Here is a 24,809-nt window from a genome sequence, read left to right as displayed (position 1 = left end):
ACATTTGTCAACATTGAATTTCATCTGCCATGTATGTGCCCATATAGCCATCCTATCCAGATCCTGTTGCAATATGACACTATCTTCCTGAGAGTTGATGATTCTGCACAATTTTGTATCATCTGCAAAAATAGCAACATTGCTCACTACTGCATCTACTAGGTCATTAATAAATAAATTGAAGAGCACTGGACCCAGTACAGACCCCTGTGGGACCCCACTGCTAACAGTCTCCCATTTTGAGTACGATCCATTGACCACAACTCTTTGTTTTCTGTCCATTAGCCAGTTCCCTATCCATGCACACAAACTCTTCCCCAGTCCTTGCATCCTCAACTTTTGCACCAGACTTCTGTGGGGAACAGTGTCGAAGGCCTTTGCAAAGTCCAAGTATATCACATCTACAGCATTCCCAATATCCATATTAGCATTCACTACCTCATAAAAGCTGAGCATGTTAGTCAAACAGGACCTGTCTTTAGTAAACCCATGTTGATGCTGAGAAATAAGATTATTTTCTACTATGAAGTCATGTATAGTATCTCTTAGTAACCCCTCAAATAGTTTGCATACAACTGATGTTAAGCTTACAGGTCTATAATTTCCTGGATCAGATTTTTTGCCCTTCTTAAATAATGGGAAAACGTGGGCTGTACGCCAATCCACTGGGACTCTGCTAGTTGCAAGAGAGTCACAAAAGATAAGATAAAGGGGCTTAGCTATAACTGAACTTAATTCTCTTAGGACCCGAGGATGCATGCCATCCGGGCCAGGTGCCTTGTCTATTTTTAATTTATTTAGTCTTGCCTTTACTTCTTCCTGCGTTAAGTATTTAATATTACAGTTAGAAGATTGAGACTCTTCTGCCTCTGTAATTTGCAACAGTGCTGTTTCCTTTGTGAAGACAGAAGCAAAGAAAGCATTTAATAACTCTGCCTTACCTTGGTCGTCCACCATTGAGTTCCCACCCTCATCCTTTAGGATTCCTATACAGTCAACCTTTCTTTTTTTAGAGTTGATGTACTTGTAAAACTTTTTTGGGTTAGATTTGATATCCCTAGCGATTTGATTTTCAGCTTCGATCTTTGCCAGCCTAATTTCTTTTTTACAATTTTTATTGCACTCCTTATAATTGCTTAGTGCAGCCTCAGTCCCCTCCTGTTTTAGGACCTTATAGGCATTATTTTTCCTCTTCATTTTATCCCTAACCTTTCTATTCATCCATAGAGGCCTTTTTTTATTCCTAGACATTTTGTTTCCATATGGGATATACATACTACAATATTGAGTGAGAATACGTTTAAAAGCTTGCCATTTCCCTTCAGTGTCGTCCCCTTGTAGTACATTATCCCAGTTCACCAAACTTAGTGCCTGCCTAATTTGATTGAACTTTGCTTTTCTAAAATTCATAGTTTTAGTGGTCCCGCTGCCCCGTGGCCTATCAGTCACCAGATCAAACGTTATCATGTTGTGATCACTATTTCCCAAATGTTCTTGAACCTGCACATTTGATACATTATCTGGTCTATTAGAAATGATCAGATCCAGTAACGCATTCCCCCTAGTTGGTTCCGTTACCATTTGAGTCAAGTAATTGTCCTGTAGTGCTGCCAGAAATCTGCTGCTTTTACCAGAATGGGTAGCCTCAATACCCCAGTCAATGTCTGGAAAGTTGAAGTCGCCCATAATTATGACCTCGTTTTTACTTGCAGCTTTTTCAATCTGCTGTAGTAATCGCAGTTCTGCAGCTTCATTAATAAGAGGTGGTCTGTAGCATACCCCAATAAGCAATTGGCAACTTTTATTTCCACCATGAATATTTACCCAAACGGACTCCACATCTTCGCAATCTTCCTCCATCTCATCGTTGAGGACAGCTGTAAAAGAATTCTTAACAAAGAGACAAACCCCTCCACCTTTTTTCCCTGTTCTATCCCTCCTAAACACATTGTATCCTTTTAAATTAGCTATCCAGTCATGGCTTTCATCCATCCATGTCTCGGTTATTCCCACAATGTCATAGCCTTTGTCATTCAGAATGAACTCTAGTTCGTCTATTTTATTTGCAAGGCTCCGAGCATTGGTTACCATGCACTTTATATTTTTACCAACACATTTACCAATTTTGTTTACACGAAATGGGCTACTTGAAGTTTTACCAACCTCCTTAATCTTTACACTGTCTCCACCCCCCTCTCCACCCCCCATAATGTTAGGCTCCCACTGTCTTTTTACCTTATCTTGTCTACATATTGAGACTTTATCCTCCCGCCTCCCCCCAGATCCTAGTTTAAAATCTCCTCCAACCGTTTAGCCATCTTCTCCCCCAATGCAGCTGCACCCTCCCCATTAAGGTGCAGCCCATCCCTGCTGTAGAACCTGTAGCCGACTGCAAAGTCTGCCCAGTTCTCCAGGAACCCAAACCCTTCCTTCCTACACCAATTTCTCAGCCACTTATTTAACTCCCTAAGCTCCCTCTGTCTCTCAGATGTAGCGCGTGGCACTGGCAGTATTTCAGAGAACACCACCTTGGAGGTCCTTGCTTTAAGTTTATCTCCAAGTACCTGAAAATCATTTTTTAGGACCTTCCATCTCCCACTAACTTTGTCATTGGTGCCAATGTGTACCATGACAGCTGGGTCTTCCCCAGCCCCACCCAATAATCTGTCAATTCTTTCCGCTACATGCCGAACCCGATTAAAATCTCAAAACTTCCAACATATTACATCCGCCATCACTATAGTTTGTAAAGGTGGCCACACACGCTACAATTCTTTTTATTTTGATTTGATTAAACAATCCGATCCAATTTTTAAGTTGATTGAAAGTTTTGAAGAAATGGTTTGTTTTAACCATTTGTCCAACGCTTTATAGTGCATCTCCGCCTCTGCGGACTTCACTTCAGCACCAGGGACGTAGTTACACGTGTCTTCCTAATTGCAGTGGCGTGTGTGGACGGGCCTTGTGACACCCCCCCCCCCTTCCCTGCGGCGTAGTGGTGATCAGAGAATCCGTGCCCATATTAAATTAGCACCAGAATCCATGAGATGCCGATGGTCATTTACAAAGTGAAATTAAAAATACAGTTATACACTACTTCCTGTGTACTGTTCAAAAAAAAAGTTCAAAAAAAGTAAAAATACATCTACACATTAAAATATTAATAATAATTAAAAATCCCCTATTCATTTTAACCAAACTTCTCCCTCCCCCCCTATAGTTAACCCTTCCCCCCCCCCCCAAAAAAAAATAAAAAAATAAGTTACAGCATTAAAAAAAATATCCATAAATAGTTACTTAGGAACTCGGCTTTTTTTTTTTAACCACTTGACCACCAGAGCAATTTTCACCTTTCAGCGCTCCTTCCAGTCATTCTCCTATAACTTTATCATTACTTATCGCAATGAACTGATCTATATCTTGTTTTTTCCGCCACCAATTAGGCTTTCTTTGGGGGGTACATTTTGCTAAGAGCTACTTTACTGTAAATGCATTTTAACAGGAAGACTCAGGAAAAAAAACGGAAAAAAATCATTTTCTCAGTTTTCGGCCATTATAGTTTTAAAATAATACATGCCTCCATAATTAAAACCCACTTATTGTATTTGCCCATTTGTCTCATTTGTTACAGCGTTTAAATTATGTCCCTATCACAATGTTTGGCGCCAATATTTTATTTGGAAATAAAGGTGCTTTTTTTCAGTTTTGCGTCCATCCTGAATTACAAGTCCATAGTTTATAAAGTAACAGTGTTATACCCTCTTGACATAAATATTTAAAGAGTTCAGTCCCTAAGGTAACTATTTATGTATTTTTTTTATTGTAATTAGGTATTTATATATGAAAAATGTTTTTGGATGTAGTTTTACTATTTGGCCACAAGATGGCTACTGTACTTTTTTTGTTCATGCGACCTGTAAGCGTCGGAAGTACGCTTATAGGACGTTGGGAAACTTTTTTTTTCACAACGATCGCGCTGCTTCTCATAGAAGCAGCCGATCAATGCTGGGGGCTGAGATCAACGAACGGGAAAGTTTTTTTCCGTTCATTGATCTCCGAGCAGGCGGCAGTGTGCATGAGGCGCGGACAGGGGCGGTTCGTGTTTCTATGCCCCTGGTGGTAAAGTGGTTAATATGTATGTCATAAAGGTATAACTATTATTTTTGCAAATTAGGGCTATAGTATAAAGATACATAATACTGAAAAAATACATTGTCGCCGTACATTGTAGTAGGAACATTTTGTAATAACCAGGAAAAATAGGCAAATAAAATGAGTTTTATCTACTGTAGCACATTTTGTTTCAGAACTATAATGGCAATTAAGTTATTAGCAAATGAATGGGAGGAGGAGGATGTGTGAAAATTACTCTAGTTTTTTAGGGCAAATAACCTGTGGTGGGGAAGTGGTTAAAGGAGTACTATCGATTGAAACGACTTTTTTTTTTTTAATACTCTATATTAGTGTACACATTACCACTAGTGCTAAGGGCACTTTATTTATTCACCCAGGTCTCTCTCTCACTATCCCTGCTTAAAAATTCATTTCTCACACAGCTCATAGTAGTTTGGGTCACCCTGAGCTGCTTGGTTACTCTGTCACACAGCTCACAAATATATTTCACTGTGTCACTCACAGCATGCAGGAGACATGAGGAGAAACAGGCTGAGCTGAGGTGGTAACAGGTAACTAAATGAGCAGGAATATTGCTGGAATATAACTAGCTATACCACGAGTCTGTGTTTACACTCAGACTGGCTGCCTGCTTGAGGCATTCACTCCAGGCTGCATCCACTTTACAAGCTGCTGAGAGGGGCAGACCACTGTCTACAATTAGCATTATTAGTATCTTTATCAGTCAAGAGAAGCAAAGATAATAAACACACATTGCTAGAATCTTTAACCCCTTACCACCATATCAACAAGATTCTTTCAGCAAGGTGATAATTAAACTATAAACTGAGGAGTTGATAGCATCTCCCCTTTGCAGAGACATGGTCTAGCCCTCTGGGAGCCCAGTATTTAGATACATTTTGTATCCAACACTGACGCCAAAACTGACAGAGGATTTTACAGCTGAGAGGAACAGCTGTGTGAGGAATCAAATTGCTCCTAGTACTTGCCCTAATGTGTGCTACAACATACAGCATTTCAAAATAAATGCATACATCGATAGTATTCCTTTAACACGTGTTTTTTTCGAGATTGCTGCAGTTTCAGGGAAAAATTGTAAACATCAAAAAAAGTAGTTTGTTTACAAAACCCTCCAGCATGGCAACCTTTCACTCAATAATCAACTTTCGGTCATTTTGCATTTTCATAGAACTACATTTAACATTTAACACTGACATTTATCCTCATATTCCATCTCTGTTCCTCTATCAATATCTCATATGATAATCATTGGCTGTTTAGCATTACAATTACCACTGAACACCACATTGCTACGTTCAACTGCATTTACCAAACTTTATTTTGCTGCAAACATCTGATGATTTCTGTTTATTAATTACATTAATAAATCAAGTACAATAGTTACAAATTATTGCTCTACCAAAAAAACACACAATTCCATATATATTATTTTCACGCTACATACCATAACATGCTCTTTCCATCTTTTTGTTTTATACAAATATACACACTGTTTAATAATTCCATCCATTGTTTGGTATGTCCTGAATAGTTATATACAAGTTATTCTGGTTGAATTCAGTTTGACAATCCATCACACACTGTACAATTCTTGGTAAAGTTGAACTTTCAAACATGTCCAATTTCAAAAACTGGAAACTCAATCAGTTTTCTCAATTAGGAAAGAAAACCCTTTTTTTTTTGGGGGGGGGGGGGGGGGGAGGACAACCGATCATTTTATTGAATAGAAACACATGTGGCCACCTTAGAAGCAGCTATCAGCAGATCAGCACTTTATAAATCACCAAAAATGATTCTCTACTTTGAAAGTGATGTATTTATTTAGCACAGACTTCTTCTATAGCACTTTGTAGAATACACAGTTATATCACTATGGCGAGGTTTACAGTGGTCAGTTGCATGACTCATGCATTATAATGACTGTGAACTGCACTGGAGACTGGCCATAGACTTTACTACAAAAAGCGTGCATGCAGCAAGTTAGAATAACACAATCCATTACTGTGAACAGACCCATAGAATTGTATGGGCAGTGACTTGGCATGCAGAAATATTCTGAAACGTAACTGACCTCTGTGAACATGGCCTAAGGGCCCTTTTACACTTCATCAGTTGGTATGTGTTAGTGCGCGTTGGTATGCGGTTTTTCCATAGCAGTGCATTGGGAAGAAGATTTCAGTTAAAACGCTTTAAGTGTGAAAGGTGCCATAGGAAAACATGGGACTTACTTTGAAAATCAGTTTTCTTTCCGTTTTAACTGAGAGCAACTGATTAAGTGTAAAAGGGCCCTAAGGCCTCTTTTCCATGGGTAGTTGAATTCACCACCTGTCAGCTGCTCCCATCTACTGGCCCGGGGCTTGCTAGTTCTCGGCACATGCGGTGGACAAATGCCCCCCCACCCCCTATGTAGCTGCATCGATCTGAGCACGGTTGCTGTGACCAGACTGCACATGAGCCCTTTTTTTTTTTTTTGCTGCTGGGTAACTCCATGGTGTGTCAAACCTGACTTGCACGGTGTTACCGAATACATGTAATTGCAACCGAATGGCGCTTGTGGCTGGCAGCTGCATGGCTGAGCTACTCAATAAAAGAGCTATTTAGCCATTTGTGGAAAAAGAGGCCTTAGGCTCCCACAGATGGCTGTTCTGCCCTCTTTCTGCACAGTTCAGCCCGTGATCTACTGGGTAACGAGTGCAGTTTAACCCTGTCCAATCTTATGTTCAACATTGGCCTTGCATAGGTCCAATATCGGCCTTAGTCTAACATAAGAAAAATGGCTGACGCTCGGGGGTGCTGGTGCTGGTTAAAATCTAGCAAAGCGCTAGCCCATGTACATCAAAGTGACAGACTTTTCACTGCCCCTATCCTCATCCACTGCTGTGCCACATAATTTACATATTATGCGGGCACATTTGGGATTTCCCAGCATTTTATCACCCTGTGTGGATCAAAGTGGACAAAGCCTGACACTTTGATACCCTCCAGCACCACGCTGTGCCACAAAATGACAGAATGATTCTGGTGCGCATGCAATGGGGCGGGATTACAGAGTGAGAGCTGGTGCACTGCTGGCTCCTCCCCCCTCCTCCTGATGCTGGGTCACCTCCTTACTCTAGTGCAAGGAGGTAGAGACCCTCCGGCTCCTCATAGCTGTAAACTTGGAACACCCACTTCCCCTCTACACACCCAAAAAATATTAAGTGCATGCGTTTTTATTAACGCAGCAGTGGGCTCAGGCCCTTACTGTTAGAAACTTTTATTGCACACCAAGAAATCGCCCAGAAATGGCTCTCCCCAATGTGCCCTGCTTTGAGACATGGGGGTTGATTCATAAAGCATTATCGCATTTGGTAATGCAGAAAACAGCTGACTTTACCGAGCACTTAGGAAAATGTCAATTCATAAAGGTTGTTACCGCATGAAGAATTTAAATTACCGAGCAATGAGGTAAATTACCGACTTGTGCTGTAAATACCTCAACTCATGTCAGTAAATGGTCAATAGCGCTCAACAGTCACTTCAAAATCAGTTTCTCATGAGCAATGTTACGATGCATTATAGAAATAATGTCCTGGAAAAATATATATGTATAATAATTATTATACATATGTTTTCGGGACATTGTTTCTATAAGGCTACGTTTCCACTGTAGCGTTACATTTTCGCCTGTAAAAACGTGAAAATTCGCATTAGTTACATATGCATAATCTGCCTAGTAACAGCTTAGTCATGACTGCTGACAACTTCCTGTAACCATGGATCTAATGCGAATTTTCGGGCAAGTAACGCGAAAATTCGCATTGCCTATACAAAGCATTGTACGCAATGTCCGAAAAAATTATACAGGACCTCAGATTTTTCCACGCGTACGAACGCGTACGAAAATTCGCATAGAGTGGAAACGGCTGTATTGACTAACATTAGTTTTAAAATCTATGCGAATTTTCTGAGCAGAAAAACTGACACAAAACGCACAAGTGGAAACCTAGCCTAATGCAGCCCATTAGTTTTAAACAAGTGTAATATTGCTTTTGACGTGACTGTCGAGCGCTATTGACCATTTCTTCTGTGTGTTAAAGTTAAGGGGTGCACTCCCTCATAGGTCGAGCGATCTAGCTGCTAAAGTGCATTCATTTTTATACTGCAACCAAACTGCATTCTGGTACATAGGAGGTGTGGATATTGAAGGAGCACACTTGACTCTCTAAAGTTACATGTCAGTAAATGTCAATCCATTAAGACTAGAACATGCGGTAAAGCCACCAAAAATGTACCGCTTTGGAGTGTGTGTGAGGAGATTGTGCTGGGAGCCGTGACTCACAAGCAAAAGCATTGAGAGCTGTGACTGCCAGGAGCAGGGAGCCAATAGAAATAGCCCTTGTCTTCTGCAAGTCTGGATAATGGAATCTAATAGGACCCTCAGCCTTCTCAGGCAGGACAAGCTTTTATACCTCCCCAGGCAACAGCAGAGCGAGATCAAAACAAATCAAGCTTCCCCTAAATACCTCCAGCAGGTTTAACCTCTTGGCCTCTTGTTTGAAGATGTGTAGGAGCTAGTGGGGAAAATCACCTAAGCATGGCATGAGTAAATTTTCTTGAAGTTCTTCTAAGCTGTGGCAATGAAATAAAATGTTAACGAAGACTAATAGACAGATTCAGAGCAGATTCATAGCAAGCAGAGGCAGTATAACAAAACATGTACATCTAATGGGATGTCGGAATACCTCTTACTATTGCAATGCCCTCATTGCACGGAACCGCATGCAACAACACAGACACAATCCACTCTCTTCTGCTGTTACAAACAGGTTTTTGGCAACTGGCTTCAGTAATTTACCTAACTTTTACTGCACCTGTGAAAATGTTTATGAATTTGCACACAAAAGTCTAAAATAGCGAATGCAGTATTTTCCAGACAACCCCATAGTGTGGCAGAATAGATACATGAAACGTAGTGTTTACATACTGCTGTGTTTGTGATCTTGTACATTACACGGGTAGGAGACAATGCAATTTTCACCTTAAATCCCATACACAGAAAAAATATCCATTTTGTTTTTATGCCAGAATGTCTAGTTCCAGTCTACTTGATGTATGTAATGTACTTATGCACCTGTCGGACATGACACACACACTCACACACACACACTCTCTCTCTCTCTCTCTCTCTCTCTCTCTCTCTCTCTCTCTCACACTCTCTCTCTCTCACACAGGGCCGGATTTGTGGAAAGGCCCCCAAGGCACAGGACTAGGGCGAATTATATTGCTACATTCCATGGGGCGGCCGCGGGTGACAGGTTCACTAACTGACTGACCTGTCACTCACAGCTGAGCCGCCCGCTGCTGCCCCGCTAGTGTGTGTCCCCGTGTCCGCAGCCGCCCGCCCCGCTTGCCGCTCTGCGTGCGATCATGTGAGCAGAGAGGCAAGGCGGGTAAAAGCGGCTGCGGTTGCCTGGCAACATGGATGGGAGGCGGGATCCCAGAGAAGGCCTGAGAGCAGATCGGATCCCGTCTCCGAGTGCCGATGGTGGTGCGCCCTGGCCCTGCCCGCCCCCTGCCCTGGACTTGAGCGAGCCTGCTGCTGCCTCAGTACAAGGCAGGCTTTCGCTCTGGAGTCCCAACCAGGGCCAGGCAGCTCAAACTTCTTGCGGCTGTGAGAGAGCGAGGGAGAGCGCATCCTTCAATAGGGCGCCCCCGCTGTCAATCAGTGACGTGACGTGACGTCACAGATTTACACAGCGCTGGCCAGGAGTCTAGGGGAGGTCTCGCGGTGCCGCTGGGGCTGATGGATATGAAAGCCTCAGTGCGCAGGCGCTCTGCAGAGAACGAGACCCCCTGGCCCCTTAGCTATTTATCTGCTGCACTCATCCCTGGCTGGCTGGCTCGTGGCTCCAGATTTGTGACAGAATTGACTGTAAGTTTTTGCTGCAGGCTGCAGCCGCATGAAGCATGATGCCTAAAGGAGGTCCCTGTCGCTCACTACCTAAAGGGGGTCCCTGTCGCTCACTGCCTAAAGGGGTTTCCTGTCGCTCACTGCCTAAAGGGGGTCCCTGTCTCTCACTGCCTAAAGGGGGTCCCTGTCGCTCACTGCCTAAAGGGGGTCCCTGTCGCTCACTCCCTAAAGGGGCTCCCTGGCACTCACTGCCTAAAGGGGCTCCCTGGCACTCACTCACTACCTAAAGGGGCTCCCTGTCACTCACTCACTGCCTGAAGGGGCTCCCTGTCACTCACTATCGTTGTCCCTGTCACTCACTACCTAACTGGAGGCGCCTGTCACTCACTAGCTAACCTGGGGGTCCCTGTCACTCACTACCTAACTTAACCCATATTAAGGGGGCATTCTGCCTATTTATGTGAAATGCTGTCTATTTATGTGCCTCATGACTGCTGAATTTGTCTTGTTGGGAGCCTTATGATTTGTTGGGGGCCTCAAGATTGCTGAATTTGTCTTGTTGGGGGCCTCATGATTGCTGAATTTGTCTTGTTGGGGGCCTCATGATTTGTTGGAGGCCTCATGATTGCTGAATTTGTCTTGTTGGGGGCCTCATGATTTGTTGGGGGCCTCATGATTGCTGAATTTGTCTTGTTGGGGGTCACATGATTGCTAACTGCGAGACTATGGGAAAAGCTGAATCCTTATCATGAGACAATAGCATTAAACCTACTTTTTTAGCTTTTTAAAACAGAAAATAAAACTGGGAGGTTCTAAAAAATTGAATACATTTTTCAGGAGTAGGATGGATGAAATTGTTTATCTTCACAGTTTATTTTCAACTTGGATTTTCCATAATGTTCATGTATGAGTTAAAACGTTTGTACAGTATTTAGTTTAAATTGCTGTTGCCACTTTGCGATAGATAAGTGACTTTTGGGTTGCAGTTTGGGCACTCGGCCTCCAAAAGGTTCGCCACCACTGTCATAATCTAATGTTCCACCATTGCTAGGTTCATGTAAATTTGTCTCCACCCGTTACCACACCTATATTCTGGTCCATGGCCCACCCATTTTTCAGTGCGGCGCGATAAGCACGTCGCACAACGTGATCCTCATATTTTTGGCACGCTAGCTGCAGTGTGCTGAATTCTGCTGCCTACAGTATGTACAGTATACGCTGTTCTCTAGTGCCTGCACTGTGTGCTGATTTACATCCAGTGTGTACAGTGGATGCTGATCCCTGCTACTTTCAGTATGTACAGTATTAGCTGTAAAGCCTGGTACACACATACAATTTTGATTAGCCAATTTTAGCTCTGTTCATAAAATTCATTGTCTGTTGGCCCACTTACTGCACGGGGGTGGTACAATTGGGGGGGGTCAGTGATTGACCAATCAAAATTGTATGTGCGTATACATCTTTGATCTATGCCTATACTGATTGTAAATTATCCAAATAAAGGACAGGGGGCTCCATCCAATATTTCGATGGGCAGGCCCGTTATCTGTAGCTTACACTGCTGCTAAGTTCATGTACATTTGGCCCCACCCATGGCCACGCCCACTCACCTCATGGCCACGCCCCCTCCCCGCCTGGTGCCCACAGGTGCCCCCGATCTCCAAGGACCCTAGAAACGCCCCTGATGATCGCTAGTCAGTGTTGGACAATTTTTTTTTTGGGGGGGGGCGCTTAGTGACAGCAGGCCTAGGGCACTGGAAAGTACAAATCCGGCCCTGCTCTCACACACACTCTCTCTCTCTCTCTCTCTCTCTCACTCACTCACTCACTCACTCTCACACACTCACTCACTCACTCACTCTCACACTCACTCACTCACTCACTCACACTCTCTCTCTCTCACACACACTCACTCACACACTCTCTCTCTCTCTCACACACACTCACTCACACACTCTCTCTCACACACACTCACTCACTCACTCACTCACTCACTCACTCACTCTCACACACACTCACTCACTCACTCTCTCTCACACACACTCACTCACTCACTCTCTCTCACACACTCACTCACTCACTCTCTCTCACACACTCACTCACTCACTCTCTCTCACACACACTCACTCACACTCTCTCACACACACTCACTCACTCACTCTCTCTCACACACACTCACTCTCTCTCACACACACTCACTCACTCTCACACACACTCACTCTCTCTCACACACACTCTCTCTCTCTCTCTCTCTCTTTGTGGGAGGTGAGAGGAGACTCCTTTGCGCTTTTTTTTTTTTTTTTAAAGGTCCCAGTTCAAAGAATCACTTTTGTGCAAAATTGTACAATTTTATATACACACTTACAGTAGCAGTAAAAAGTACGTGAATCCTTTGATCATAAAACATGATCTGATCTTCATCTAAGTCACAATAATAGCCAATCACAGTCTACTTAAACTAATACCACACAAATAATTAAATGTTTCCATGTTTTTATTGAACACACTATGTAAACATGAAGCGTGCAGGTGCAAAAAGTATGTGAACCCCTAGACCCCTATGACATCTCCAAGAGCTAATTGGAGTGAGGTGTTAGCCAACTGGAGTCCAATCAATGAGATGAGATTGGTGGTGTTGGTTACAACTGCCCTGCCCTATACAAAACACACCAGTTTTGGGTTTGCTTTTCCTAAGAAGGAAAGGGTTATAAAAGTATTTCCAAAAGCCTTGCTGTTCATCAGTCCCAGTAAGACAGATGTGTCTATAAATGGAGAAAGTTCAGCACTGCTGCTACTCTCTCTGAGTGGCCATCCTGTAAAGATGACTGCAAGAGCACAGCACAGAATGCTCAATGAGGTGAAGAAGAAGCCTAGAATGACAAAGACTTACAAAAGTCTCCTGCATATGCTAACATCCCTGTTAGCTAATGTATGATACGTAAAACACTAAACAAGAATGGAGTTCATTGGAGGAAGCCAATGCTGTCCAAAAAAAAAAACCATTGCTGCACATTTAAAGTTTGCAAAAAGAGCAGCTGGATGTTCCACACAGCAGCACTGGCAAAATATTCTGTGGACAGATTAAACCAGAGTTGAGTTGTTTGGAAGAAACACACAACACTATGGCTATCATTCATAAAGCATTTCCGCATGCGGAAATGCTTAAAACAGCTGACTTTACCGAACACTTAGCAAGTTCGGCATTCATAAAGCCTTTTTCCGCATGAAAAGCTGACACTACCGAGCAGAGCGATAAATCACCGCATTGTGCGGGGATTTTCGTAAAAAATGTAACAAAATGGTAATTCATAAAGATTACCGCAAGCGGTATGAGGACGGGAAATACCGCTCCCTCTGATGTGGCGATAACAATGTAAAGTTAATGGAGACACAGACCTCCCAGGCAGCTGCAGTAGAGCGGAACATGGAGAAATGTATCAACTCGGCAGCTTCCTGTGTCTCCGCCTGCCTACCGCCAGCCTAGTTCGGGAAATCTCCGCAGTGCTATCGCATCTGAACACTTTTTTTATGAATAACCACTCAGAACTCTAAAATACCAGCAGTGGTGTTTTCCCGCATTGATTCTCCTTACCGACAGCTCTTTTATGAATGATACCCTATGTGTGGAGAAAACGATGCACAGCACACCAACATCAAAACCTCATCCCAACTGTGAAGAATAGTGGTGGGGGCATCATGGTTTGGGACTGTTTTGCTGCGTCAGGGCCCGGACAGATTGCTATCCTCGAAGGAAAAATGAATTCCTAAGTTTATCAAGACATTTTGCAGGAGAACTTGAGACCATCTGTCCACCAGCTGAAGCTCAGCAGAAGATGGGTGTTGCAACAGGACAACGACCCAAAGCATAGAAGTAAATCAACAGAATGGCTTAAACAGAAGAGGTGGCCAGGGGTGTAGCAATAGGGTTTGCAGAGGTTGTAACTGCATTGGGGTCCTTGGGCCAGAAGGGCCCTCCCTCACTGCAATATTAGCTGTCTATTGGTCCTGTGCTCATAATAACTTCTATAGATACTTTGAATAGTGGTAATCATTAACAAGCTGTTTCCCATCACCTTCTTGCTCCTCTGACACTGAAGTTGCCATTGGCAGGTTTGGTGCAACATATCAATTGTTATTAATAGAGTGCTTGGGGAGCCTCAGTGTCAAACTTGCATCGGAGCCCATAGCTCCTTAGCTATGCCACTGGGAATGGCCCAGAGTCCTGACCTCAACCCGTTTTGAGGTGTTTTGGCATGACCTCAAGAAAGCGATTTACACCAGACATCCCAAGAATATTGCTGAACTGAAACAGTTCTGTAAGGAGGAATGGTCAAAAATTACTCCTGACCGTTGTGCACGTCTGATCTGCAACTACAGGAAATGTTTGGTTGAAGTTATTGCTGCCAAAGGAGGTTCAACCAGTTATTAAATCCAAGGGTTTACATACCTTTTCCACCTGCACTGTGAATGTTTACATGGTGTGTTCAATAAAAACTATGGAAACATTTAATAATTTGTGTGGTATTAGTTTAAGCAGACTGTGATTGTCTATTGTTGTGACTTAGATGAAGATCACATCACGTTTTATGACCAATTTGTGCAGAAATCCATATAATTCCAAATGGTTCACATACTTTCTACGGCTACTGTATAAGAAGTACATTTCTCCCAGAGTAAAATGGACTATAAATTCATTTTCTCCTCTGCTGTCAGAAGCCGATACAAATCTGACAGATCTGGCTGGTAATTCTTTTCAATACCGTCTTTCTCCTAAAATAAGCCATCCCCTGAAAATAAGACCTAGCTGCGCACAGAGCAACGAAAGTTAGGGTAATACCGGCGCCATCCCTCCAGCCACCACGCTGCCGCTATTGCGGCCTTTTTACCTCCCCTGCTTCTGCCTCCCTCCTCCGGAAAGTCTGAACCCCCTGTGGACTGCGGATAACACTGGGCATAATTCAGCGGTGAAGGCAGCTAAACTTGAACAGTATCAGAGCCTGTATACACGGAGTGATCTCTGTTTATTTCCTGTATAGGGCGGCGCTGTTACTGTTCAGCTTTAGCTGCCTTCACAGCTGATCTCAGAGCTGAATTATGCACAGCGGTAGCCGCAGGGGGATCCAACTTTCTGGAGGAGGGGGCCAGGAGCAGGAGAGGTAAATCAGCAGCAGCGGAGGGGTTATCTGATACTTACACTGGCTAATATACTAGGGGATCTGGATATATGTATACTAAAGAGGGATCTGGCTACCCCCAAAAAATATAAGACCTTTCCGAAAATAAGCCCTAGCACATATTTTGAATACAAAAATTAATATAAGACAGTGTCTTTCAGGGAAACATGGTAGTATTCCCTGGAAAGGATCTATCCTGTAATGCCAACCAGCCTCCCTACCTGCGTGCACTTTTTTGGGGACAGTTGGACATGGCAACTCAGTTCAGAAAATGCTTTTGAAAATAACAAAACTCTGAGAATCCCCCATGAGGAGATGGACAAGTCCAAAACCTGTCAGAATTTTACAGCCTATTGCAAGGGACAGCGATGTAGGAAAAATACATTTATAGTGCATTTTACTCCAGTCCAAATGTACTTTTTATACATATGCATTAAAATGTTTTAAAATGTTCATATAAATTCTTTAAAGGGCCAGTTCTTTATGAATTGTTTTCCTGAGAGGAAATCGTAGACTTTCCTGCTACCAATCACTTGTGCCATTGTGGAATATCAGACTTTGCTGATTCATGGCTACCGGTAACCAAGGAGAATGGGTCACAAAGGAAACACAGCTACTGTAAGTGAATGATTTATTCACCGAGTGTGCAAGCGCTGCTTTTCTGCTATCTTATCACATGTGCGGTCCAGACAGCTGTCCTTGTCACACTGAAAGCCCTGCTGATGCTTAAAGGGATACTGTAGGGGGGTCGGGGTAAAATGAGTTCAAGTTACCCGGGGCTTCTAATGGTCCCCCGCAGACATCCTGTGCCCGCGCAGCCACTCACCGATGCTCCGGCCCCGCCTCCAGTTCACTTCTGGAATTTCAGACTTTAAAGTCTGAAAACCACTGTGCCTGCGTTGCCGTGTCCTCGCTCCCGCTGATGTCACCAGGAGCACACTGCGCAGGCACAGACCATACTGGGCCTGTGCAGTACGCTCCTGGTGACATCAGCGGGAGCGAGGACACGGGCAACGCAGGCGCAGTGGTTTTCAGACTTTAAAGTCTGAAATTCCAGAAGTGAACTGGAGACGGGGCCGGAGCATCGGTGAGTGGCTGCGCGGGCACAGGATGTCTGTGGGGGACCATTAGAAGCCCCGGGTAAGTTCAACTCATTTTCCCCCGACCCCCCTACAGTATCCCTTTAATACATGATTGTCGCTTCATACAAGCCCATGAAGAGCAAGTATACAGAAGAAACAGCATCCTGCACTGACAGCCTGGCATATTTCCATTTATCCAGTTCAGATGACCCAGAAGCAGAGCTTATTCCTGCAACTCTCCCCTACAGCAATCCATGTCATGTCAATAAAAGACACATCACGTCATGGCTACTTGTGTTGTTCTATTTCAGCGGAGCACAATGCAGAGTGTAGCGTGGTGCTGCGGCATGCACGCAGTTAAGTATATCGGTGCTCCGCAGCCAACAAAGAAGACATCATATGTATTGAGCTCCTTAGTTGTGTGGATTTGAGTAGTCACTGCCCTGGTCTTGTGTTGGCAGCTCTCCACTACACAAATCCCCCTAAGGTTCCACTTCTTGTACGTAAGAGATGCATCACTGTCACTGCAGCCTCTCTGGGACCAAGCACACTGCTGTCAAGCGGAAGGAAATGTACAAACATTCCATTTGTGCCTCAGCAATGCTAACCATGCTGAATGACAACATACAACAAGCAGAACCCTACAGAGCCCAGGACATGCTTGATGCGCATGTTAGACATTATCTTATAGGCATATGTAATTGGAGAATACTGGGTGGAATGTTTAATAAAAGCTGTATTCTGTTTATCGTTTGTTAATTAGCTAATCCCTGGTGAAACATGTATTATTGTTTTATGTGGCAGCAACATCTGTAGCCCTGTACAAATACATACAGTAATATATGATACAATAGAGTACACGGACAAACAAAGACCATTATAAAGGACATTTTGCACATTATATATAAAGATGGGAAGACTACATACAGGAAAACCCTGATTTTCCAGCACCAGCTTGGATTGGCTGATGCCCGGACAGTAGATTTATGCATCCTGTATGGCCAGAATTTTTTTTCTGGTTGCTAGACGCTTCTGGTTGACTGAATTCTGGATAACTGCAGATTTATTGTATGACAATAGGAGAGAGAGCTATGCCCATATTATTATTATTATTATTATTGATTTATGAAGCACCAACATATTTTGTGGCACTGTACATAGTAAGAAACACACATGGTGTACATAATACAGACAAGGGATTACACCAAATATAAACACTGGTACTAAATACAGAATTGGTTATTACAGTGACAAATGTAACATGATGAATAAAATTGCAGAACACAAAATCAAGACATTAAAGGGGGAGAGAGCCCTGCACATTCGAGTTTAAATTACAACTATCAATAACCAAGTGTTCTAAAATGACAATGTACAAATTATGTCTAAATAGCTGTGTAAGCATTTTCCTACTTCATGTTACATTTCAGGTTTATTGGTTGGGTGAAGGTTTAGCTGCGTTGGAAGAATTTATTAGTAAAGGGGAGTCTCTGTGAGAAAAGTGAGGCTAAAGCCAGTGCTGGTCTCTCCTCCTCTCAGAATACTAAAGGCTACAGTAAATAATTTTTTTTGTATAAAAATCCTGCCTTAGTATCAGGTTTCACACACAAAAGATAATGTTTATTTATGCGGCAGGTAGATACATTTCCGCCTGCTAGCTCTGCACATGTCAGTGCATTATTCTCCTCAGACAGCCAACTCTCAAAACCTGGACAGCCCATTCAGAGAGACAAAACTACAGCTACAGTTGAAGCTAGTGAGACCTGTCATCTGCTAAGTACACACAGGGTTAACAGATGTAGAGAGAGGGATTCCCCCTCCCCTCATAATTCACTGGTCCGAAGCCCTGGTTCACCACCTTTCCTGAAAAGAATGTGATACCATTAAAGGAAGAGATAAGCAGGGAGAGATATACAGCAGTGTGTGCTAAGAAACACATAGACAAGCTATTCCCATCCTAGCTTTAAAAACATGTTAATCAATAGCTGTCATTTAAAGTCTAAAGGAAGGGGGGGGGGGGGGGCAACAAGAGGTGCGGTAGTATACAATCGGAATATCAGGGGCCTGATGCAAAAAAATTGTGGTAATACTTCTGTGCACAGACATTGCACAGCAATATTACCCATACTTCCATCAGCAAGTACCATGAGTTATACTATTGGCACCACCCACAGTACTTTAGTAGAGTGACAGTTGCTATGGTAACCCTCATTAGTAACGTACGTTACTGTAGCAATGAGTGACGCTAATAGCATAACTCACGGTACTTGCAGTGGAAGTAAGGGTAATATTGCCATGCGCTGTCTGTGTTAAAGTAAGGCATGGGATGGGGGAAGTTAGGGTAAGAGTCGGCACTCATGCATTATCTGTGTCACTTATCAGGAATCCGGATCAAGCTCAATTCTGCAGGTGAAACAGCAAGGAATGAGCACTGTACAGACACATCACCCGGGAATAACAAAGTGACTTGTACTGTCTCAATGGAGATGGGAGGAGGGATGATGGTACAAAGTATGATGAAGCAGCTTCCGGCATGCTAGATGTTTAAGCGACCTTGTGGGACACCTGTACATATACTAGATTCTCAGCTGAGACAGCTCACCATGGCCACCTTAGCAAAGTTACATCTAGCATGTGTATGTAACTGTTGGGTAAGTAGGGGAGAGGCAGGAAGCTGGAGGACCTCTAAGATCAGGCCTTGGTAAAGTCTCCAATGCTGATTCCTGACACCAAAATAAACAGGCACCCTTTTATTGACTAAATACAGTATACAATTACCAGATCACTCAGACAATCCACAATCCCCATCTTCCTGCATGAATAATATGCTGTGAAGAGCAGAAACTATATTATTATCTTCTATAGGCAACATACTCAGGTTTACTGAAAAAAAAACACGTGCAGATCTAATTCATCAAACAGACATAAAGATTCATTTATTGTTCCCTTGCAAAGGGTATACTGCTAAAGGGTACCCATACATCTAGCGATTTTGGTGGACGATCGACCACAAGATAGATCTCTCTCTGATCGGAGAGAGATCTGTTGACCTCCATAAACCACAGGCTGATTCCCGATTTGATTTCAGCATGAAATCTTTTGGGAATCTGCTTTGCGACGCTGCAACCCCGCCCCCAGCTGCAGTCCCCTCTAATGTTTCATGTCCCCAGCGATGCCCACGCAGTTATACTTCCGTATTTGCACCCCCACATGGTTGCTGGCGTTAGCACATGAGGGTGTGTATGGCATCACCAATGTGGAAATCACTCAGCCTGGACAGCAGACCGGTAAAGTGTAACTGCAGGGTGGGGGGTGTTAGTGGCTCGGACATAAAACACTAGGAGGGACAGCAGCGGGGTTTCCACTGCGTTCATGCTCGTCCCTATAATGCCCGCTGCTACCACCACGCACCCCATCAAGCATGTTGGCCTCAGATTTTCTAACATGTCCAATCGATACATGTGACCAATTTTGGCTTGAAATTGGTTGCATCGTCGATCGGGCATGCTATCGGCGGCACAGATTTTCATCCGATTCCATTATAATTATCAAATTGGATGGTCGATCGGCCGCCAAACAGAGTGATGTATGGACACCTAAAGTCTTCATTAGCAGGCTGATACAACCATGTACCTTTTACTGTTAGGAAGAGACTGCAGTGAGATCTACTAGTCAGTGCATCCACAGAAGAACAGGCTAAGTACAGGGAACAGTGTTTTGTTTTTGTTTTTTTTGTTGTTGTTTTTTTAATCCTTGTAGCAAAACTAACCTACAGGTACAGCCTAATGTTTTTTTTTTTTTTATAAGCGGCAGTAGTGTTCCACTTTGACAATTTTACTTGAGAATGCTATAACACTTCTTTCTAGATTTCTCTGAAAAGCAAAAAGCCAATTATGAAAGCAGGTAGAATGGAAGTTGACATGTCCACTATGCTGTTGGTGATTCTTCCGTTCTGTCACAAACTGCTCATTGAAAAAGCAGCAGCAATATACAAGAGATTTCCCATCGCTGATCGCTCACCTGCTTGACTCATTTCCTGCTGTGCTACACACTGCACTAAAATAAGTGGTGCCATTGACCATGTCATAATTATTGCAGCTGCTTCTTCTATAGCGCTGTCACAGATGTTCTCTGCAGCAATGCAGTGAATTACAGTCACATGGGTTGCAAAGTGGCTAAGAACCCAGCACAAATCATTTCCTACATACATAGCAGCTTGATTGGTGCTGAATCAGCAGCAGATCCCGTCACAACTCAGCTTGACAGCTGTTTGCCAGTGGCTACCTTTAGTGTAGTTGTAGGGCAGTAAAATATCAGTATTTTGCTAGACTAGAAAGTAAATCTGGTTGTAGACTAAGGCTTTATGTGGTGTGATTCTCCCACGGCAATAGAGCAGAGACAGCACCGACAGGCTAATATGCATAGACCGGCACCCTGCTTAGTGACATACTCCCTGCTGTAGAGGAAATACGCCACCGGGATTCCCCCCCCCCCCATCTAAGCATGTGTACCGCACTTTGTTATTTATCCTTAAATGCGTTGCCATAGACTAGCATTGCTGCATAGTCCATGCGGTAGGCACGGATAATGCGGCAACACACTGTTGACTTTGCAACGGCATTGCTACAGTTTGACTACTTCTGTTGCATCGCGTCGCATCAGTGTTTAAGTCTACTGTTCAGAGTGGAGAGGAGTGTACAGTTCAATGTCCGCTCCGATGGAGCAGATATGTTTCCAAGTTGCAATGCAAAATCCGCCAAGATCCAGTCAAAGGGCCAAAAATTGCTGCCTTTTTTAGATTGCAGTGTGAACCAAGTCTTAATATGTTAACCCATTCCAATCCTATGTCAGAATATATCCGCCTTGGCCTTTTCCTGCATAGGTCCAATGTTGACAAAAAACTCTGAATACAGTGGGATGCGAAAGTTAGGGCAACCTTGTTAATAGTCATGATTTTCCTGTATAAATCGTTGGTTGTTACCATAAAAATGTCAGTTAAATATATCATATATAAGACACACACAGTGATATTTGAGAAGTTAAATGAAGTTTATTGGATTTACAGAAAGTGTGCAATAATTGTTTAAACAAAATTAGGCAGGTGCATAAATTTGGGCACCACAAAAAAGAAATGAAATCAATATTTAGTAGATCCTCCTTTTGCAGAAATTACAGACTCTAAACGCTTCCTGTAGGTTCCAATGAGAGTCTGGATTCTGGTTGAAGGTATTTTGGACCATTCCTCTTTACAAAACATCTCTAGTTCATTCAGGTTTGATGGCTTCTGAGCATGGACAGCTCTCTTTAACTCACACCACAGATTTTCAATTATATTCAGGTCTGAGGACTTAGATGGCCATTCCAGAATGTTGTACTTGTTCCTCTGCCTGAATGTCTTCGTGGATGTTGAGCAGTGTTTAGGGTTGTTGTCTTGTTGAAAGATCCAGCCTCGGGGCAGCTTCAACTTTGTCACTGACTCCTGGACATTGGTCTCCAGAATCTGATGATACTGAGTGGAATCTATGCTTCACTCAACTTTTGCCACACAGCCCCACAGCATGATGAAACCACCACCATATTTTACTGTAGGTAGCAGGTGTTTTTCTTGGAATGCTGTGTTGTTTTTCCTCCATGCATAATGCCCCTTGTTACAGTATGCCAAAATAACTCATTAGTCCACTGCACCTTAATCCAAAATGAAGCTGGCTTGTCCAAATGTGCTTTAGCATACCTCAAGTGGATCTGTTTGTGCTGTGGGCTTCCTCTGCATCACTCGCATACAGCATCGCATACAGCATCTCCTTGTGTAAAGTGCACCGAATGGTTGAACAATGCACAGTGACTCCATCTGCAGCAAGATGATGTTGTAGGTCTTCGGTGCCGGTCTGTGGCTGGACTCTGACTGTTTTCACCATTCGTCGCTTCTGTCTATTCGAGATTTTTCTTGGTCTGCCACTTCAAGCCTTAACTTAAACTGAGTCTGTGGTCTTCCATTTCCTCAATATGTTCCTAACTGTGGAAACAGCTGACATCTCTGAGGCAACTTTTTGTATCATTCCCCTAAACCATGATGGTAAACAATCTTTGTCTTCAGGTCATTTGAGAGTTGTTTTGAGACCCCCATGTTGCTACTCTTCAGAGAAAAATTAAAGAGGAGGGAAATTTACAGTTGACCCCCTTAAATACTCTTTTTCATAATTGGATTCACCTGTGTATGTAGATCAGGGGTCACTGAGCTTACCAAGCCAATTTGAGTTCTAATAATTAGTTATAAAGGTTTTGGAATCAATAAAAAGACAACCGTGCCCACATTTATGCACCTGCCTAATTTTATTTAAACAATTATTGTACACTTTCTATAAATCCAATAAACTTAATTTCACTTCTCAAATATCACTGTGTGTGTCTCCTATATGATATATTTAACTGACATTTTTATCGTAACAACCAACGATTTATACGGGAAAATCATTACGATTAAAAAGGTTGCCCAAACTTTCGCATCCCACTGTAGATAAGAGCTTGCTTCCAAGCAGCACCTGCCTTATAAAAAGTCTGCAGAAGCCCGACAGCAAATTGAAGGCAGCTCCCCTCCTTCGCCGAATGTCCCCCTCTCAAATACACTGACCAGATGTTCCGCTTTACCCGGGACACATCCCGCCCCGTGCTGCAATTCAGCCCGTGTAACATCCCGCTTTGACCACAGTTTTGTAGAAAAAGGACCGCACTCCAGTGCGTGTGGATGCTGGTGCTGGGCTTCCAGGCTGTCCAACAGAAAAGTATGAAGAAGAAGTCCACCCACAGACTTAAAGGAACAACCAGTGCTGAATTTATTGTCTCATCACATACATGTGCAATACATGTCCGACCTGTGATGGGACAATAAATTCAGCACTGTTCGTTCCTTTAAGCCTGTGTGCGGACTTCTTCTTCATTCTTTTCCGCTTTGACCACTGGACAACCCGGCCGCAGTGGCCATGTGCACCGCCTCTTGTCCAACCTCTGATCCATCATTTCCCTGTTTTAATGTACATTTTCGTAACTTTCAATCGAAAATTACAAACCCAATGGCAAATTTAAAAATTGCACAAAAATCGCTCACAACTGCAAGTTAAAAATGGCCAACATCACAATTGCACCACCTTGCGCTTGTGATTTATAATCGAGATGAGCCCTACTGTTTCTGGCTGTTGGAACGAACTGCGTTTCTCAATGGTCACCTTGTTTTTCACTTCCTAGATCAGATGTAATTTATTGTGCAATCTTCACAACAAACCTGATATAATATGATAGCGCATATAGTAAATGAGTGTCAGTTATTAAACAACCAGGCATCTATTAATTCAATAAAGCTTTGCCAACTGGTTAAAGGGAAAATTAAAAAGAAAATTAATGTTTGATGAATCCAGATACCAATCTAAAGCTTTCCTGGGCTGAGAAACTATTAAGGTGATTGATTACGAAAAGTGATCGTCTCCCGTCCCCCGAGGATGACGCAGCATTCCGATAAGTATCAGTGACTCACCACTGGCTGGATGTTAATGTACTGAGCTACTCTGTTGTTTTCATTAGAAAAGAACATTGAATCAGATAAACATGCAGTATTTCTCAAACTGTGATGTGGACAAAAAAAAGCAGAGAATACACTTGATCTTTAGCAGCAGTCAAGGGCACCTTAGACCTTTATTATAAATGCTGTATGTATGGAAGATACATAATATTCCTACTTCTTGCTATCAGCTCAGATGTCAGTGGGGCTGAATGAGTTGTTATTGCTTTATTACTACCTTTGCACATTTATATCTTAAAAGCACTAAGCTGCTTGTAGAAGGCAGTACTGAAACGTTCCAAGCCTGATCAGAGAAGAGAATTACCAGGGTGGGTAAATAAAACTTCTGGGTTCTCCAGAAAAACTTAAAATAGTACACTTCAGCGCGAGTTCGCTTGTGTCCACCACCGAAAACACCATAAAAAATGATGCGCTTACCAGATTATCACAGACCTTAACTACAGGGTCTGCAATTTGGCTTTATGAGGTCAGCAGCAGGTGTCTTCGCAGCCGGCCTCCTCTCCAGACAAGCCGAACAATCAAATCCTCAAATTGCAGTATTTCACCAGAAATGAAGCATGCAAAGAGACAATGCACATCTAAGCGTATCTACAGCGATTTTAATAGCTCAATAAAATAACATGAAAAAGTTTTAAAATGTCACTCACATCTGGGCCCTTATGACAGGGACCCACAAGGAAAAACAGCACTTAAAACATAGGACGCCGTCCAGCCACACGTCCGCCTCGCCCTTTACTTGACTTGGAGGTTTGCCACATACGGATACGTAATAATATCCGGAAATACGTATTGTTTCTATATACGGATCCGTAATTGGTATCCGGAAATACGTATTGCTTCCATATGTAGGCGGAAACAGAAGTGATGGTGCGTGGAGCGCACCACCATCTTCCCGGAAGTGCTGACGGCGTTCTCCGGAGCGGCTTCCTCCGCAC

This window comes from Hyperolius riggenbachi, chromosome 6 (assembly GCF_040937935.1).
Source record: "Hyperolius riggenbachi isolate aHypRig1 chromosome 6, aHypRig1.pri, whole genome shotgun sequence".
Lineage (NCBI taxonomy): Eukaryota > Metazoa > Chordata > Amphibia > Anura > Hyperoliidae > Hyperolius > Hyperolius riggenbachi.
Note: the sequence above shows the minus strand (reverse complement) of the source record.